The sequence below is a fragment of the Ambystoma mexicanum genome, chromosome 12 (assembly GCF_040938575.1).
Source record: "Ambystoma mexicanum isolate Mex_15411 chromosome 12, UKY_AmexF1_1, whole genome shotgun sequence".
NCBI classification, from domain to species: domain Eukaryota; kingdom Metazoa; phylum Chordata; class Amphibia; order Caudata; family Ambystomatidae; genus Ambystoma; species Ambystoma mexicanum.
Genome location: NC_090936.1, coordinates 681,921,841 through 681,942,727, shown reverse-complemented (window position 1 = coordinate 681,942,727; position 20,887 = coordinate 681,921,841). Strand labels below are relative to the sequence as shown.

At 45.1% G+C, this 20,887-nt stretch overlaps 1 protein-coding gene and 1 long non-coding RNA gene across 2 annotated transcripts in view; one reads left to right on the top strand and one right to left on the bottom strand.

The window, feature by feature from the left end:
• The window catches only part of LOC138513998 (lysosomal alpha-glucosidase-like), a 1,078,298-nt gene that overhangs the window by 708,328 nt on the left and 349,083 nt on the right, over positions 1-20,887 (bottom strand). The window lies entirely within an intron of this gene.
• Positions 1-20,887, top strand: part of LOC138513999 (uncharacterized) — a 46,120-nt gene that overhangs the window by 20,623 nt on the left and 4,610 nt on the right. The window lies entirely within an intron of this gene.

Sequence of the window (20,887 nt, the reverse complement as noted above, 5' to 3'; positions counted from 1 at the left end):
CATGTACAGTGTTTGGGTGGTGTGTTTGAGGAAGTTGAAGAAGGTTTGGTTAGTGCGTTGGCTATTCGCTAAATTCTTCTATGTGGCTAATCTCCCCAGTCCTATCTGTTGTGACAAATGCCTAATCACCATAATTGTGATGCATGGTTAATCTTCTCAATTCTATCAGAATGGGATGCATGGCTAATCTTCACAATTCTATCTAAGTCTGGTGCATGACTAAAATTCATAATTCCCTCCAAGTGGGATGCATGGTTAATCTTTGCAACTCTATCTAGAAGTGATTAATGGTTAAACTTCACAATTCTATCTAGGTGTGACCTGTGGCTAAACTTCACAATTCTATCTAAGTGTGATGCATGCATAATCTTCACAATTCTATCAAAATCTGACGCATGCCTAAACTTTACAATTCTATCTGAACGAGACGCATGGCTGAACTTCACATTTCACTTTAAGTGTGACGCCTGGCTAAGACTCACAACTCTAAGTGTGATGCATTGCTAAACTTCACAATCCTATCTAAGTCTGACGCATGGCTGAACTTAAAAATTCTATCTGAATGGGACGTATGGCCACCAAAAATAAAGGTTTTAATGAATGGGACGTATGGCCAAACTTCACATTTCACTTTAAGTGAGATGCATGATTAATCTTCACATTTCACTCTTAGTGTGACGCATGGCTAAACTTAACAATCCTATTTAATTTGGACGCATGGCTAAACTTCACAATTCTAGCGAGGTGTGATGCATGGCTAAACTTCACAATTCTATCTAGGTGTGACGCATGTCTAAACTTCACAATCCTATCTAAGTTTGATGCATAGCTAAACTTCACAATTCTATCTAGGTGTGACGCATGTCTAAACTTCACAATCCTATCTAAGTTTGATGCATAGCTAAACTTCACAATTCTGTCTAGGAGTGACTCATGGCTAAACTTCACAATTCTATCTAAGTGTGATGCATGGCTAAACTTCACAATTATGTCTAAGTGTGAGGTATGGCTGAACTTCACAATTCATTCTAAATGTGACAATTGGTTAAACTTCACCTGGACAGAGGGTGAACTCCTAAATTGGAGGCACAACAGTAAATGCAAAACATCTAGATTTGAGATATCTGGATAGAGGGAGAAGTATGAGACAAAACAGTAAAATAAAACCACCTAAAGGTTGGTACGCAGCATTGATAGGAATACTATTTACAAGCTGGCTAATTTTGGTATGCTATGTTAAGTAGGTAAGAAGAGTGGCAGGGCTTTTTGGAATACAATGATTGTTTTACACAACACCCAGACCAGGTTGTGTGGGGTACATGTTTCTTTTGAGGAGCAAGGCTACCAGTCTCTTAGTAAGGCACTGTTTTTGATAATGCGGCGCTATGCATGTATCTGATCATGACACGGTGTGAGGAGGTCAAAGAGGCAATGGAGATAAAAGACAACCCCATTCTAACTTTCAGACGCAGCACCCAAAAAGTTACATCAGCAGGACAGAACAAAACTACATGTCCCATAAACCACCACAGGAAATGGAGACCAGGTGGGGGAAAAGATAAAATGAACAAAGGGAAGCGGTATAGATACAGCCCTGTCATGCGGTACAGTAACAGGTACCCCCATAGCAGTACAGGTTGGGAAGGACAAACAGTGCATGGAGCAGGGTGGAGGTGTGAAGGCAAGCTGGCTGCAGGTGTGGGACAAACAGTGCATGGAGCAGGGTGGAGGAGTGAAGGCAAACTGGCTACAGGTGTGGGAAGTGAGCAGGAAAGGCGGGTGGAAGCTGAGGGGAGGAGCAAAGTATGAGTTAAAAGAAGCCCCGGGAAACTCATCAGGTGTCTCTCATTACAGCAGCAGCACTGGCCGGGGACCACAGAGAAGTGGGAGGAATCCCCAGGTGATGTACACTGGGCGTACTAGGAGGCAGAAGGCTCGGCATCGCGGAGATCCTTGTCAAGAGGCAGACTCTCCGCCAGGAGAGGCTCGAAGAGCGGCAGCGTCGGGAAACACTACCGAAGCGGATTCACTGACAAGGAAAATCTGGCCGTAAACCATTTTCAAAGGACAGTGTTTCCGTGGGTTTACCCTCTCTGTTTCGTTTTTTTAAAACCCAATTTGGACCGCTGGCAAAGGAATGGAAAGCTAGTGTCCGGGGAAAGGAATTTATGTGACCTGATTATTTTTCTTTCAAAGAGGAGCAAAGGTTAAGAGGACATTCATGCGAACTCTGAATTGATTCACCCTTTTTCCGAGCAAGCCTGCTGAGCCACATTTAAGCATGTTTTGTTTTTTATAATGAGAGGCTGTTTGAAAGGTTAACACAGCAATAAATCCTACCTTGTGAACCCTGCATTCCGACTACAGTCTACTACTTTACAGTGGTGGCAGTGGTGGGATTCAAGAGAACGCCAAGGCAGACAGAATAAAAGCTGGGATAAAGGCACTCACAGAGGGGCAGCAGCAACTGCAAAAACTTATCCAAGTGCAGGCCATCAGGCGCAGGCAGACAGACAAGCCCTCCAACAAGCCATACAAGTGCAAAGTTCGGCACAAGAGCAAGGACGGGAAGATTTAAGAATATTGGGAGAAGCAGTGGCCACCACACGGACGCATCCCGCGATACCGTCCACGGTATTACAGAAATACCAAGTAGGAGAAGACCCCAGTTTTTTCTTTGTGAATTTTGAGAGAATAGCCAGAGCAGCTCAATGGCCGCAAGATAGATGGGCCTTCTACCTCGCACCCCTGCTCACAGGGCCAATGCAGGGGGCATACCAAGCTACCAACCCCACAGGGGACACTCCTTATACCGAGATTAAAAAAAAGTGTTGGAAAGACTCGGTATGGATGAAGAATCCTACAGACTCAAGTTTAGAGAAACCAGATTGAAACCCGGCGAAAGCCCAAGACAATTGTTCTACAGAGTGCAAGATTTGGCGGAAAAATGGCTACAAACAGGCACTGCCACAATAGGACAGATTAAGGATAAAGTAATGATGGAACAATTCATTGATGCCTTACCCGGACCCATACAGAGGTGGGTTAGGCAACATCACCATCTGTCCTTAACCGAGGCCATAGATATGGCAACAGCATATCAGAAGGCAGGTAACACTCGGCCCATCCCAGCGACCCACTTGAGACCAATTATGGAGACTCCCGCCTTACACAGTGGGCCTTACAAGGGGCCAAGCACCAAACCCAGGAACGGGCCAGAACCCTGACCTAATGGGGTTGTTACAAACAAAGGAATGGCACCCCAATGTTTCGAATGTGGGGAATGGGGTCATATTGCTCAATTTTGCTCCCGAAAACCTAAACCTGAAACAATGGAAATCGGGACCTTACAAACTCAGAAATACAGAAGGAAACGGTTACCTTATGTGATAGAAGTCACAGTGGACGGACATCCCCGTCAAGCAATGATGGATAGCAGAAGCTGACAGACAGCCATACAGCCCCATGTGAGCGAGCAAGATCACGAACACGTGAGAACCATTGGCATCAAATGTGTGCATGGGAATGTGAAAGGGTATCCTACCAAAGACATTGTGTTGGGATTGCAGGGGCAGGAGATACCAATCAAAGCAGCCATTATTCCTACGCTACCCGCCCCGGTACTGATAGGAACAGATCTACCGGAATTTGATAGATGGTTAAGAGAGAGCCCCTTTGCACAAACTGATCAAGTGGGGCCCTGCAGTTGGGAACAATTATCCAAAACCCAGAAAAGGATGAACCGAGGGAATCAGGAAAAGTACAGACACATTTCCATTATAGACTGGAAAGTAGGGGATCATATGCCGTCATTTCGAACAGGAACAGGGTTAGATGAAACGCTAAAAAGAGCCAGAGAACAAGCGCTAGACGCTAGCGGGACCAACCTTACTTTTAAGAAAAACACAGATTAATATATCGAGCAACTCAAGGCCCTGATAACATAGAGAAGGAGCAATTGTTGTTTCCCCAGTCCTACAGGAAAGGGCTGATACAGCTGGCACATGACCATACCACAGGGGGGACATCTAGAGGAGAACATGACGATAAAAAGGGTGTTGCAAAATGTCTACTGGCCCGGAGTCTACGCAGAGGTGTCAAAGTATTGCCAAGAATGTGGGATATGTCAGAAAACAAGCCCACATATGCCGGCCCGAGCCCCGCTACAAAGGATGCCCTCGATCAAAGAACCCTTTCAGAGAATAGGGCTAGACATTGTGGGGCCTATGGAACCTACCAGCAGAGGATACCGGTTCATACTAGTGGTAGTGGACTATGCCACTAGGTACCCCGAAGCCTTTCCATTAAGAGGAATATCTGCAAGACATGTATGTGATGCCCTCTTGCCCTACTTTGCCAGAGTAGGGATTCCTTTGGAGATTGTGACCGACCAAGGACGTAATTTTATGTCAGTTGTTATGAAGGGGGTATGCAAGACCCTTGGAATCAACCATTTGAGAACCTCTGTGTACCATCCACAAACAGATGGGCTGGTGGAAAGATATAATAAAACCATCAAACAAATGATAAAAGAGCCACCAGTCCCACTGGTCTGGGGTGGGAGCGAGTGCTGCCATGGGTGTTGATGGTTTTATGTGACACTCCGCAATCTTCAACGGGGTATTCCCCATTTGAATTATTATTTGGAAGACAACCAAAATCTATCTTGGGATTACTGAAAGATACCTGGGAAAACCAGGAGGAAACAAACCTCACTGAATATGTTAATGACTTAAGAGAGCACCTGGGAAAACTCTGAGATTATGCACAGGAAAACCTGGGTCGGGCTCAAGAAAGATAACAGGAATATAATGATAAAGGAAGTAGACCGAGAACGCTTAAAGCAGGAGACAAGGTGTTGGTACTATTACCCACTCACACCAACAAAATGCTCGCCTAATGGAAACCCCGTACAGCATCACAAAAATATTGGGCCCAGTTAACTATGAGGTAGAACAATCTGGTAGGCAAAACAAACATCAGAACTATCACATTAATCTCCTCAAGTTATGGAAAGAAGGGGACTCAGCTGTATTGTGTACAACCCTGACAGAGCTGTCGGTCCCAGAACAAATGGTCACAACCTCGGCTAGCGGCATACAAGATGTGGGATTGGGGGAACAATTCAGCGACACCCAAAGAACTGAGTTATTTTCCACCTTAGAACCTGTGGCAAAAGTATTCTCGAGTAAACCAGGAAGAACCCATATGGCTACCCACTGCATCCCCACAGAGGCAGGCAAGATTGCACGCCTCCGACCCTACAGAATCCCTGAAGCAAAAAGGGGAGAGATAGCACAAGAAATAGATAGTTTGCTGAAACTAGGTACCATTATTCCCTCCAAGAGCGCATGGTGTTCACCTGTGGTGCTAGTGCCCAAACCAGATGGTACCACACGGTTTTGTATGGATTTTAGGCAATTAAACACCATTTCCCGATACAAAGCCTACCCAATGCCCAGAATTGATGAACTGGTAGAGAAGCTGGGAACAGCATCCTTCTTGAGCACCTTGGATTTAACCAAAGGATATTGGCAGATACCGCTCAACCCGACGGATCAGGAGAAAACAGTCTTCTCAACACCCCAAGGGCTATTTCAGTTTACGGTATTACCATTTGGGTTACACGGGGCTCCTGCCACGTTTCAGGCCTTAATGGACAAGATCTTAGAACCTCATGAACCATATGTGGCGGCCTATTTGGATGACATAGTTATTTTCAGTAGACCCTGGGAAGAACACTTAGTACATCTCACCAAAGTAATGAAATCCTTACAAGAGGCCAGGCTACATATTAATCCCAAGAAAACCAAACTGGCAGCCAAACCCACTAAGTATCTGGGATATTCGGTGGGAGGGGGGGTAATCACACCCCTGGTGGACAAAATACAGGCCTTGGAAAAACTACGAATTCCAGAGACACGGAAGGAGATCTGAGCATTTCTAGGATTCGTGGGGTATTACAGAAGATTCATAACACACTTTTCTACAATAGCGGCATCACTGACGGACGCCTTGAAAACCAATAGGCCACTTAAAATTACTCCTGAAGCGGTGCAAGCCTTTGAACAATTAATACAGCTAATATCAACCCAACCGGTCCTACACTGCCCGGACTTCTCTAAAGATTTTTTTTTGCAGGCAGATGCATCATGATGCGGTCTAGGCGCAGTGCTATCCCAGGGGACGGAACAAAACCTTTGCCCAATCGCATTCATCAGTAGAAAACTCCTGCCACATGAGATACCGTACTCCACGCTAGAAAAAGAATGTATGGCAATAAAGTGGGCAGTAGAGTCTCTCTGTTATTACCTACTAGGGCAGAAGTTTTACGGATCATGCACCTCTCAGATGGCTGGCCATCCAGAAGGATTCAAACCATAGGGTTCTGAGGTGGTTTTTGACTCTTCAGCCATATCATTTTGTTACAGTACATAAACCCGGAAAGTATCAGTTAGTTGCTGATTATTTATCCAGGGCGCTGAACCGGCCCGAACGGCCTGGTTCCCTGGGGGGAGTATGTGAGGAGGTCAAAGAGGCAATGGAGATAAAAGACAACCCCATTCTAACTTTCAGACCCAGCACCCAAAACGTTACATCAGCAGGACAGAACAAAACTACATGTCCCATAAACCACCATGGGAAATGGAGACCAGGTGGGGGAAAAGATAAAATGAACAAAGGGAAGCGGTATAGATACAGCCCTGTCATGCGGTACAGTGACAGGTACCCCCATAGCAGTACAGGTTGGGATGGACAAACAGTGCATGGAGCAGGGTGGAGGTGTGAAGGCAAGCTGGCTGCAGGTGTGGGACAAACAGTGCATGGAGCAGGGTGGAGGAGTGAAGGCAAACTGGCTGCAGGTGTGGAAAGTGGGCAGGAAAGGCGGGTGGAAGCTGAGGGGAAGGTAGGAGCAAAGTATGAGTTAAAAGAAGCCCCAGGAAACTCATCAGGTGTCTCTCATTACAGCAGCAGCGCTGGCCGGAGACCACAGAGAAGTGGGAGGAATCCCCAGGTGATGTGTACTGGGAGTACTAGGAGGCTGAAGGCTCGGCATCGCGGAGATCCTTATCAAGAGGCAGACTCTCCGCCCGGAGAGGCTTGAAGAGTGGCAGTGCCGGGAAACACTACCGAAGCAGATTCACTGACAAGGAAACTCTGGCTGTAAACCATTTTCAAAGGAAAGTGTTTCCGTGGGTTTACCCTCTCTGTTTGTTTCGTTTTTTTAAAACCCAATTTGGACAGCTGGCGAAGGAATGGACAGCGAGTGTCCGGGGAAAGGAATTTATGTGACCTGATTATTTTTCTTTCAAAGAGGAGCAAAGGTTAAGAGGACATTCATGCGAACTCTGAATTGATTCACCCTTTTTCCGAGCAAGCCTGCTGAGCCACATTTAAGCATGTTTTGTTGTTTATAATGAGAGGCTGTTTGAAAGGTTAACACAGCAATAAATCCTACCTTGTGAACCCTGCATTCCGACTACAGTCTACTACTTTACACACATTATGGCCTTTTTTCCTTACATCGCCCCGCAATGGGGGTGGAGGCATTGCAACATTTTTACCAGCAGCATGCATGTGCTGCCTTCCTGACCCCTTAATGCACCCTATCAGCAGCATAATGGGCATGTTGTAATTAGGGGTGTACTGAAATTTGGTTTCGAGTAAGTATCATGCCAAATTCCGGCTGAAAATAAAGATATTCGGCTTCGGATGAAAACTTAATTTTCACCGGAAGCTGAATACTTTACCCTTCTAAAGACATTCTGCTTTTCTGGAAAACTTCAGACATGACATTTCAACCTTTAAAAGGATGACTAAACATAGGATTCTGTCACTTTTTTTTTTAATAAAGGCAGCACAGAAGTCATGAATGTGCAAGCAAAGACTGGGATTTTTATGTTTGGATAAGGAAAGGCTTTCCTCTGGTGGAGCACGGAATTGAGGCACCATGATCAACATTTTGAATGTCCAAAGTGTCTCTGGTGTAACATGTATTTTGCATTTCAAAATAATTTAGCTGAAACAGTAGTTTAGGAAGCTGCTGGAAACAGAACAATGCTGTTCTCTTCAAGGTCTTGCTGCAGAACTGCGTGAGCAATCCGCAAGTTGCAGGTTTCAATCCCACCAGGTCCGAATTCAAGTAATATAATTAAGGGGGGTTATGCAACTACTGCACAGAACGCTGCAAGTTCCAATGGCAGTAAAATAGCTCAGTAGTTAGTGTGCTTGAACCAAAGATGTATTCAGCCTGTGAGTCAAATGTTCTAGAGCAAGAAGGATGGCAAGGTGTACAGTGTGCCTGCTCTACAGAACTGTTTGTAACATCAAAACAAAGATTACAGTTCCTGAACTGCAAAATCCCACCCTTCTTATGATGCCAAACTGTGTGCCTTAGAAGTGGGTACCAGTCACACAGGGTGCTAAAGGACTTAGCTAGCCAGTGGTTTCAGAGTTTCACAACCAACAAATATAAACATATTTAAAGCAAAATGTCCCAGCCTGTAACATCAGAAAACATCCGTTCCAACATGAGACAAGTCATGAAGAGGGATAGACATGGAGGTACGTATTTAGATTTTAAAAACATTGGACCAGTCGGATCTACAAGAGAAACACATAAGAGTGTACAGTATCATGCCAATTGAAGACCTGAAAATAAGCATTATCCCTCCCAAATATACCTCTTTGAGAATAATAGAGGGCTCAATATTCCCGATATGTTTTTTTACTGGTACCCTTTTCCATTCCAACACCTCAGGAGCTACCCCACACAAAAAAACACACAGAAACTATTATTGAAAAGAGAGCATTCAAATCCCTTTTATCTCAGTAACACAAGTGTAAAACCTGTATTTAGCATCCCAAAGGTTTGTATTCAGAAGCACTTCAGCAGGGTGCTAACTCATGTAATCCCTCCTTCTGTGTTCCAGTGCCTTGCTGCAGCAGAAAGCGACAGATGGGCAAAGCTCTTGCACAAATTAATAGGATTCCCTCGTGAATCTATATAGGGACTAAAGATATCTTACTACCTGTTACAAGTTAATTTCTGAACTACACCGGATGCTTAGCCACCAAGGAACTATAATCTGCCCTATGTTATATTACCCACTGAGATTCAAGTGAGCATCTCACATCCAGCCAACAAGGCTCATCAACACTGTTGAATATTTATGAAGGAATCACCTTGTAGAGTACAAGGTGGGCAGCGCAACAGCTCTTTTGCTGTTTCCCTCACAATGGTGTGGATAAGACTTACACATCTGGGCTGGGGGCAAGGTGGTAGCAAATTACAAATAGTAAAGACTATGCGTATACAAGTGTCAGGATGGGTAGTCGTATGTTACTAATGGCAAAGTCATGCTTAGCAACACTGTTCCATTAGGCACCAGAGGGGGATTAGGGAAATCTGTCCATTAATCAATGAAACCCCTGGAGGCATTATACAGGTAGGAATTTATCCGAACTCCTCGAGTAGGCTTATCACATCATGCCCCGAAAGTAGCAAGCACCGTAATAGATTAGAACTTCTCTTTAAAGGTATCAAGGGGTTTCTCCTTATTCAACCCCCTTCAGGGCAAGAAGCCATTAGAACCCACCCAGCACTCCTTTGTCATGGAAATACCTGAGATAGACTTCCCCAACACTCCGTCAGGTGCAGGAGTTTCCCTCCTTTACCACTGCAATATCCATCAGGGAGCCCATGGCATTGCTTTCAATAAACCACCAGCGAAGGGGTAGGGCGGGGGAAAACACACCCGACCCTCCCTTCATGAACAAACAGTACCTCCTCCTCACTCAGGTACAACATCTTGGAAAATCGTCCCCTCTCCTCCTAGTCCATGGCAGGGCATATCAAACCATTTCCATATTAAAAATGCCCAACAGCATTTTAAAGCTATTTCCCCTGAGTTCCAAACTTCAAAGCCTCACTTGCAATGAGATACGTGCAAAGAAACACCTCATTGCCCAAGTCAATCATACAAAGAAACTATTTCTTAAGTTCTGGAGAAGTGAAGCAGGAGTGCAGGCATTCCTTGTAGAGCAATGTGAAGTACAAGGAGAGCTCAAAAGGAGAAACTGCAGAGAACAGAGCACATTAACCGCTCATCACATTGGACACCTTGGATCAAAAAAGATGCCAAAACCTCGGATTGTATTTTAGAGTTCTATTTGGAGAATATGTACACAATGGGCGACTGAAACTAAAGATGATCTATTAGAACCAAAGTACAGGTGTCCAGATGACTGGCTACATGCAGAATGTATAGGAAGCCAGACTCAATTAATGCCTAGTGCGAATTCTTGCTGGCCTCAAGTCAATGAGAGGAATCTCGGGTGACAGTCAGAGAGGTGTAGAGAGGTAGTCATTCAGGCCTGTTATTCCTTGGGCCTTTTCTCTATCTTCTGTGTTCACCAATCTCATGCTGCTCAGTCCTTCCTGACCTCCTCATGTTCCGCCACTCACAGTCTGGTACTATGTATGGGTTGGCTGACTAGGAAGTCCTACTGGTCAGTATCCTCTGGGGTTCACACTGAGACCTCCTTTACTGCCTCTGGATCTTCCTGGATGGCTGGTCCGAACAGCCCCTTCTCCCTCTAGTCGCACCTGTTTAGTTTTTACTGCCTCCTCCTTTGGTCACCACCTCCAGCTCATGTTGCTACCTTTTTCCTGTTGCCCGTTCCAAAACGCTGCCTCTCTTAACACCTACAAATGTGTACATTCTCTCCACCTCACTCAACCTTCACCTCTTGTCACTTTTTGCCAACTTTCGAGTGCCACTCCTTGTCACTGTCACTACCACGACTTGAGTTAACCACCTCCCTCTACAAGTCATGGACCACCTTCCTTTTGTTGTAACTATCTCTTCCTCATTACCATCACAACCACCTCTTGCAGTACTACCCCCTCCTTCAGCTAAGCTATAACCACCCCATCCTCCTCTCCACCCCTGTCCCTCTAGCACACTCAATGTTCCAGTCTGCTCCAATGTGGACGCTCCAGAAATGCACACTAGTATAGTGGGCTGCATGGGTTTGTATGGAACACCCTCTGCCTAGGTGGGACATCTGGTGAAGGTCTGCGCCCGTGTTATCTGAATGACAGGAGGCCATTATGGGTATGCTCCTTGAGTTCAAATAGGTCTGATTTAAGCTTAGCGGGTGGAACCAAGTATAACTGACCGGTCTGCCATACTGAGAGCCAGAAACCCCTCTGTGACCGCACCATGTGATGAAATTTCCTTTCAGAGTGTGTGAATTGAATACTGTAAACACAATGGCTAAGCATTTGACACTCTTCGTTCTAATGAATAGGATGAATAATTGGAAAGATTGCAAGATTACATCTTTAGCATTGAAACTCTGAAAGACAATACCTCTTCTATTTCCCTCTAATACAATCAATGATTAGAAAGCTGCAGGCTTCCAACAATGTCTCCATGGCACTTCCCGGGTCATCCGATGTCCTTTGGAAGCTTTGAAATGACTTCCCTGATGACTTTTTATCAATATTGCAATATTCATGTTTAGTGAATGGAAAGGTTTTCTCTTAAAGGGAAAGAGAGTCAGATTCTGGGACTGAACTTGACCCTGAAGGAGGGACTAAGGCTGCGAGCTAGAAGTCTAAAGAGAAATGTAAAAGACTGCAGAGACTATCTCAGACAGTGGAAGAGACCAGACGTGGAAAAGAGGAAGAGAGAAAAAAGCCTGGGTTATTTTTCAGAACATGTTGTAAATACTGGAGGGGGTATCTGTACTTCTGCGCTCTATATAGCAGGGTAGAGGCTCAGAGCACCCCGGCCAAGGCTCTCTATATGGTAGCTATGGACGAGCAACCAAGACTTAAGCTCTCAGGAGGTGATGCAGGCTAGTTCTTAAGTACATTGAGTCCCCGAGCCCACATCAAAGGAACGTCCACACATTATGTTTTGTGCTAACACAGTTCTTTATATAAAAGTTCTATAATGGCAAATCTATACAATTCTATGTGGTAATGCATTTAGATTTTAGATTCCTTTAAATTGCATTATAATAGAGCATATCAATTTTTCAGTACGGTGTATCAGCATAGACCTGGGCCGGTCTTTGTATCAGGCTGTGCAGGCAGCTGCCTGACATGCCAACATCTAGAGGGCGCCGCCGCGAGAGTCCAGGACCCAAAACTGCCGCCTCCCGGGCTGTCATGATGATGCTGCTGCATCACTTCATCTCATAAAGTTAGTTAAGTACTCATTTCACGGCGCCTCAAAATCAGACTCAGTCTGACTGAGCAATGACAGTGTCTGCATGCGTGCTCGGCTCCTGCTGCTGTCCAGCAAACCAGGCACCACATTGATTTTATTGCTAGCAGCAAATAGCAACATTTGTTGCTTTCACTTCCCTGGCGGCCAGGCCTGACCGCATGAGCCCTCCCTCAGCATATGCTCTGCTGTGACGGGGGTGATGGATTGGGTTGGCAGTGGCTGGGCTGTGGGACCTGCAGTGTCATTATGTTCAGTTGGCCAGGCAGACACTAACTTTTAATTGCCCATCGTCGCCGATCGATCAGGCTCAAAGGATCAAGCCACCCGCCAAGATTGACATGGTAAGTTATTGTACCACTGGAAGTGGCACTACCCACGATCTAGCCGTGGCCTATTTGTTTGTTTTTCCCTGGTACCGGGAGCAAGGTTATTTATCATCTGCTGGGTTGGTGGTAGGCTGGTAGCCTAATATTTGGTGGTGTGCTACCATCGATGTCGACGATGTCCCAGTTACAGATATGTGGAATGAAGAGTCAGGCTCATCCATACACTGAAAGAACAGGAACACATGCAGTCTGTCCTCCGGTGTCATACATAAACGCTTCAGTTGCCTCAACGCGACTCGCGAGTCACTCAATGAGCCAAGTGAATTCCTGTTTTAAAATGTGGCGTAAAATGCTGAGGTTCAGGGTTTCCCTGTGAGCCGCCCTGTCATTTATTTTAGCCTCAGTCAATAAAGTGGTTCATCGGATGGCCAGGCATGTTGCCTTTCTAGCTAATGTCCGCGAACCGTCCAAGAAAGAAAGTTCGTACTAAACGAACCTGTAAAGCGTTGTCTGTTTAATTAAGTTTTTAAGATGCAGTCGCTATTGTCCTTGGGCCACTATGAGTCGTGTTTAACTCCCTGCGTCGGCCAAGGCAGGCAGCATTGGGAACTGCAATGTAGTAAGTTACCTGACATATCATATGCATTCTCTGGGAAGGCAGTCAAGGGCTCAGAGGCACTGTAGGGTATCTGCTTTTACTTTCTGCTAACAAGGCCTTTCATTAGGTAGGATTCCCCCACTGGCAGGCCTGTCTTCTGGAACCTGGCTGAAAAGAGTGTTCTGCACTCTGTGAAGTGTAAAGACCTTCTGTGAAAGCAATAGTTACAGAGGATGAGAAATGCAATGAAGCAATCACTAAATGATGGTATGGTTCCCCATGGCCAAGCTGTGCCAGGCCAGCTTCACGTTTACTCCTGGACGAGGGTCATGTTTGATGTGTACTGTTAGGTGATATTCACTGTAAAGGGATGGAACTGCAAAATGAACGAGGCGCTATACAACTTAGCAATTTGTCACTCAAACTGGCTCTTGTGGGGATGAGGGGAACAGAAATAACTTTCAGATGACACTGGGGCAGTGGCGTGTCCTCTTCATAGCCAGAAGCGCCATACACTCCAACAAGCTTTACCATACTACTGCAACAGTGATAGAAAATGCATGTCTTTGTCAGAAATGGTTTGTGAGGGTCCAATAAAAAATAGTGCGCAAGTCTTTCCTCTCTCTCTCTTGCTTTCCCTTTCTCTCACCCATATTTACTGGGCCTGTGACTTCCTTGCAATCACATTCAGGATACAAAGCGAAACTTGTCAAAACGAATTTCAGGCTGTAAACGGGAAGGAATATATTTATAGTGCATCATTCGTTCTTTATCAATTAAAAATAAACCGTGAATTGCTCAACGCCTTTATAGTGGAAGTCATTGTACAAACTTGGCCCTCACGCATGTTAATACTGTATTACCAACACGTTTTTCCAAAGCGAACAATGATGACCCAAAGAACAAAAAGTGGCCGAAGGATAGCTATAGACGGCGCAGCGCGTCGGTGGTTTCATGTTCTTATTACAGTTTGCCTCCAAGGAACATATTTTCCATGGAGAGCTGCACGCCGCCATATATTAGGTTTAGCGCTGTCAAACACTCGTAGTGGATTCGACACATCAAAAAAATATGTTTTCATACCCGAGCACATCTTGCAACGCGCCCTTATTTGCGACGTTAAGCCCTCGTGTTTTCGCCATTTTAGTAAAAACCCTAAGTTCCCCGAGTGGTACTCGATAACATTGCCATTCGGTAGTGCAATGCATTTCAGTGGAAAGTTTAAGTTGGCCCATGGGTTTAATGATGCAGGTACATCATTATAGTGTTAGCAGTTTTAAACCAAGTGGTGTGCTTAAATTCCTCACGTGAAGTTTAGGCATGAAAAGCGGCATCACAAAAGTTTTGGCGCATATATGTTTGCGAAGATTAAAGCAAAATAGGAATAACAATAATTAACTATATGTTGTGCACTCGCGTGTGTGAGTTGGTAGACCATTGAATTATCCCAAAGCACCTGCAGTAGGGACTGTCCAGAACATCACCTTCTATGGATAACATTACCACTAAGGACAATACATTCAATGGTTGCTGTTATATGGGGACACTGCTTCCCAAAATAAGTCGCACCCTCCGCTGCAGAGGCAGCAAGCCATTGGTAGACATGAAAAATAGACATTTCTATGGATTTCACATTTCAGTCAAAAGGCAAAATTAGACCAACGTCTGCATAATTTGCTGTTTGGGAAACTAAATAGATAATACATCGCCCACTCCTAATTGCTGCGAATATCACAGCATTCATCTACAAGAGTTGCAGTTAGCTCACAGGTATTTGGCTGTTGCAGCCCGGAACCACATGCATATTATTGCACTATCCCCCTCCACCCCCCCCCCCCCCCCCCCGCGAATCCAGTACAGACATGAATCACTCATGAAATGATAGCTTCGAAACTCCAGTGCCCCCGCACCCGCCCCCTCTGTACTCAGATGAGAATTATAAGAGAACTCTATTCTACGATTCTCTGGGAATTGTAGCTGCTCTAGCACCTCCTGATGGTATACTGTCATTTCATCGATGGGCTTTTCATCACAGGGTTTTTTGCCGTGCATTTAAAAAAAAAAAAAAAAAAGATTTTTTTTGGGGTTAAAAATTAAATACATTTGGTGTGTGTCTAGGGGAATGTTCAAATAATTAAACGGATGGGGTTTTTTTGGGGGGAAACCCCCCCAAAAAAAAAAATCTATGTTTTTTTTCGAAAAAAAATCCTCAGCAAAAAACCCTGCTATAAAAAGTCCGTCGATGAAATCACATAGAACCCTCCTGACAAGTATCCAGGCACTTGTTGGAAGCCATCATGGATTTGTTCGCCATATTCTTGTAGAACTTATGGTCTTTGAAGTGTGTTGTGTTTCAAACCATAGCCATTTTGGATTTATTACTCTGCAGAATTTACCCCGTCTTCCAGTTGTAATACTTAAAGGCCATCAAACATGCAGTCAGTCCTTTTTATTAACTTAGGCCCAGCGCGATCTGCTCTCTGTAATCACCTGCTCTTTCCCCCAGGCTCACACCTTTTGTTTCAAGTCTCCTTGTCTGAACTCACTCATCCCCCTTTCTTGAATCACATATGGCCTGATCCAGTTCTTCATACTTCAGGGGTCAATACTCTGAGTTCTAGCAAAATACGCAATATCGCCTGTTATTCCAGTGCTTGGCAGGCAGGAATCTGGCATGAAGTGCTATACATAAATGGGATATTTATGTATCATTATGAATAATAACACAAGACAAAATGGCCTATTGGGTATATCAATTCTCTCTAACATATCAGTCTTGCAATATATTAATTTCTCTATTTTTATTCTGGGGCTTTAAATGTGCGCTTTAAAGCGCTTGCATTACAAGCTGCGTTCTCTCTTCCCACGGGATATAACAAAGTGCCTTCTAACTCATTGCCTTCTAACAATGGGTCCTTCACAACAGCCATTTGCTGACAAAGAAGGCCTTAGAGCTCTTCAGTGGGCATTTCGAGTTTAACCTCCCTGGTGGCTGGTCATCTCGTGATAATCGGCAGCTATTGACCTTATCTTTGTAGCCATTTTAATGTATGTATAATGCACCCCACAGGTGCTTCAGACTGTTTTCGCTCTAAGGAGTGAGTCCCCAACCATCATGTTGAAGGCTGCCACATATTTTCAGCCCGGCCTGCTTGAGTAGAGTGATCACCACCAATCTACGGTGTGGGTGCCTCTATTCTATAATTGGGTTACTCGGCCTTGTACGAGATCAGGGTGGTCATTGGGGAAGTTTTGCAAATGCAGTAATGACAATGGTATGTTGTTAATATAGAGCTAGTTTTTTATCGAGTGGACTATTTACAACATTTGTAACATACAAGACTGGCCCTGACATAGACAATAAGGAAGGCAGGTTAAAGTGAAACAATGGCAGAATGCTTTTTTTGGATATAGGTGCACACTTCTGAATGAGGATTACACCACCTGTGCAGCCTGTAATAAAATAATTCACAAGCCCAGTCCATAAATGCTCAATAAGCCTTGCTTTTTAGTTAAAAAGTTCAACCACCCCAATGTACCTGAAGTGGAAGAGTTTCTTCGACGGTTCATCGATGGGATCCTTCGACGGCTCGTCAACGGGATCCTTCGAGGGGGTACTTCTTTTCAAGCATTGAGAACCTTGAGGAAAGTGGAACACTAGCGTCGATTCAGCAGCTTCGACCTTTGCGGTGCTCTTCGACAATCGTTTCCTTGATGGTGGAAGTCCTGGGAAGGTGAGACGTGCAATAGACCCTGATGCAAAGTGTTCGGTGCCGGCAGGAAACCCTCCAGCAGACTTTCCTCTGTAGCTGGCGACCTCAACGCTCTCCGGCGGGACAAAGTGGTTAACAGTGATGGCAAGGTAGCCCTCGTTGAAATTTTCCCAGGAAATGCAGAGTGTTTCGGCTCCGGGAGTCGAGCAGCACAGCGACAAGGTGTCCTCGCTTCTGGGTGCCAAAACCCGGTAGACGTCAATGGACTTTGAGGCCCTTGATGTCCGGGCGCTCTCTTCAGGATTCATGGCGGACCCCTTCTCCAGATGTCAGACTCACAGAACTGGCTTCCAGGGTGCCTCGATGAAGAACAGCCATTTATGCACGATGGTCTCTCATAGCTCAGCTACAGGTCTCCTAGCTAGGTCCTCTCTTGGATCAATCCCCGACAGACTTGACAGCTTTTATATTACATCGAAGGAAATGCAGCAGCAATCTTCTTCTTCCAGCTCGGCTTCAAGGATGAGATTCAAGTTTTGACTTCAGCTTCTGAAAAAAGTGGTAAGTGAGAGGTCCTCAGATGTACACATCTGTCCCTGAGTCACTCTGGCTGAGCCAAGCTCAGTCAGCCAATCACACAAAAGGGCATTCATGCAGGCAGGCAGGCATACAATCAGGCCCCCAGCCTTTTAGCACACCACACTGCATTCATGTCAGTCTCAGGCATAGCTGTCTCATTCATTGTGTCACACACACAGAAACCAGACACCCATAACATAGAATGCATACTGGTTACACACTCTATTCACAGAGGTCCCACCCAAAGGGTGTACACACAACATACAGTCACTTGGAAGGCTCCAGCCAGTATGGCCTGGACTTCCCCACAATATCATATATAGTTATTTCACCCAACAGCCAGCCAAGGGTAGGGACAGAGTCAGGGAAAGCAAGGTAACAGGCAATAGAAACCAAGAGTCCCCATGGGCCATCTTGCCTTCTTTCACGATACCACTGATTCATATGACAGGGCCTGGGTATCCCAAAATGGAGGATACTCAGAACTCCTGTCATGTCAGCATGAAGCTGCCACAAGCCAATACCATACCCTGCTCTGCGAGCAATACACAGGTGCCCAAAAACATACAATAGGGGTACAGGGTTGTACCCTCACCCACGGGTGCCATAGGGGTATCCCAAGAGTCTGTGTTCACCACAACTAAAAAGAAGAAGAGCTGCACTGCCAGCGGCCCAACTAAACTCCTGTAAAGAAAGTAACTCCTCCAATGCATTTCCAGCATCACACATGTGAGGAACTAAAGACTAGAAAGGAAATACCAGAGTCTACTGATGACCCAATCCCAGGTGGGTGACAAAGGCTGGTGAGTGATAACCCATGTTGAAGGCACAGCCAGCAGGAAGACTTCTTTAATTAATTGTGTAGGCTGTATGTGGTATTTGTAGGCTGTAGAACACTTTAATTTTCACAGTTTTTATACTGCAGCCTTCCCCCTAGCAATAGCTGTCAAATTAAGGTTTTCTACAGCTTTATAGAGTTTCCCTTTTAAATACATTTCCTTGTTAACCTGGTATTAGGCTGTGAGCTACAGTTTTATACATCTTTTAGTTGTGTGTGTGAAAAACCAGAGGGTGTTTCACAACCTAGTCTCTGGGATCCTGTACTCAGGTGGCCAGTTAAAGGCCATCACTTTTGAATTCCGACCCTGGGGGTGGACAGCGTGGGAGGATCACGGAGGTAGGGGTTCCTCAGGAGTGGGGGAAAAGCACCTGATGGTGAGACATGGTTCCCCCTTTTTCCACAACCCATTTAACCCCTATTCCTGCTTATTTTATGCAAAACTAAGGCTCCCATAATTCCTCCCCACTTCACACTGACAACACTACTGAGCGAGGAAGATGAGGAATGAGGCCAGGAAGATTACCCCTACTGACTTGCAATGGCCCTGTCGCTTTAATGAGACCAGACAGAGTTAGGCACGCAATACTAAATGTACGCACCTGCCACTTGTTAACACTCCCTGTCAAGATAAAAGGTGGTGCGCACACGCACACTCTGAGCGAGATCAGGTACGAGAAGGAGAAGTTCTTTTGGGGCTGATGCAAACCAGGCTATGGACGTTGGAAGGCCAAGGAGCTGATTGGCAGCTGCGAAGAACGAGAGAGAGCCAGGTGAGAATTCCACATTTTTGGGAAGCCAAAAGCGTTCACAGACTGAAACCGAGTGAGCGGAAAGGAAAAACCTTCAAGATGCTTCAAAGTGGCCTGCTAACCTCCTGGATGAACGGCAGAATGGGGAGGAGCAGAGGAGCCATTGGTAACAGACTTAAATGCTACATGAAAGGCGTTGAAGAAAGAAGTATTGGTGTTGCATGTGAACCTTGAAAGAGGCCAAGAGGGCAAAGTAAAGAGAATAAGAAACTACCAAGAAGCATTGTGAGATGAGGAAGATTGTAAGTGCTTGAATTGTTTAAACAGAGGTCGAAGCCCGGGATTATAGCTCAGCGGCAACGTGCACGTCCTTGGAAGCAAGGCGACACGAAGCAACACAGGTTCGATCCCCGGGTCCGCGCTTAGAAACCTCAGGGTGTTTAAGCGTGTTATAAATACGCAACTAAGACAAAAAAAAAAGCAATTGTGCAACCAAAAAACTATTCCTGTAACAGCGCCTCAATGCCCGCGGGCTGTGTGAGCACTTTAAAAATGTAAAATAAAAAAAAGTGGGCATGCAGAGGTCTACGTAAAATCCTTGCATATTTTGCAGAATTCTAAGCCAGAATCAACACAGAAAACTACAGATGAACTTGCAGACTTCTTCATTTCTAGTATTGTCAAGATCAAAAAGCTCACCAATTGCCTGCACCATTTATCTGATTTCTGAGTGCCTTCTGTCTCCCTCAATGTGTGCCAACCAGAAGCCTTGAAGCAGGCAACCTGATAATAGTAACCTGCTTGAAGGTTTCTTCAGCAGAAAGACAATGATGTGTGGCTGCTATGAAAGCACACATCCGGTCTCTAGGCCAGCCTTTCACTGCCGACTGCAATGCCCCTCTACCTGGAATTGCTATTCCCCACTTGGGGAAGAACTGGCCATCAAACATACCTAAAGGAGGCCAAAGTGGATCCTATATTTCTTTCTACCTATTGACCAATTGCCAACCTAGTGATGGGACGTAACATCCTGAAAAGAGATAACCTCCAAGCCAAAAGTACAGTAAGTAGAGTCGACTACTTGATGACTGTCAATCTGAATTGCACCCACAGGGGAGGCGGTAGTAGTGGCGAGCATGAACGAGAACCTCAGTTTGGCCTTGGAGTCTAATTAACCAGCCACATTCATCCCTTTCAGCATTTCCACAGCTATGACCTGGTTGATAACAGAACACTACTCTAGAACTTTCACCACATTGTGGGGGTTTGTGCTCATACCCTAAAGTGGTGGCAATCTTTTCTTCAGGACAGGATGCATCAAGTTAACATAAGCCAATTCAATGCAAAGTGTGGTCAACAGCTTATAAGGGACCCCAGATCTCAGCAATTTCCCTATGGCTGCTCAGTGTTCATCTGAGGTTCTGACCACCATTCTTGAGGCCCTTGAAATGTTATTCTATGTTTATGTAGATGATGTAAATGCCTGTTTTTACACCAAGTATTTTTTAAATATTGTTATAATAAAATACCCCACAACGAACCAGAAACAAGTGAATCACTTAAAACACCAGGCCCAAAATACCAGCTTTTTCATTGGATGGCTTGAATTTTGAACTACCATTCCAAAAGCTATAATTCATATGCGATAATGGCTGTTGTGCTAGGCTGTCCTGGCCAGTAATGGCTCCTTCCCCTTCAAGGGACTAGGTACACTTCATGCCGGATTTAGCGCTGCCCCCACCCCTTCATGGCATCAATTAACATGATTTGAACACTAGCATCACAACAAGGGTGGAACTGAGCTTTTTCAAATGTTTTTCTTTCATGAAAGGATGC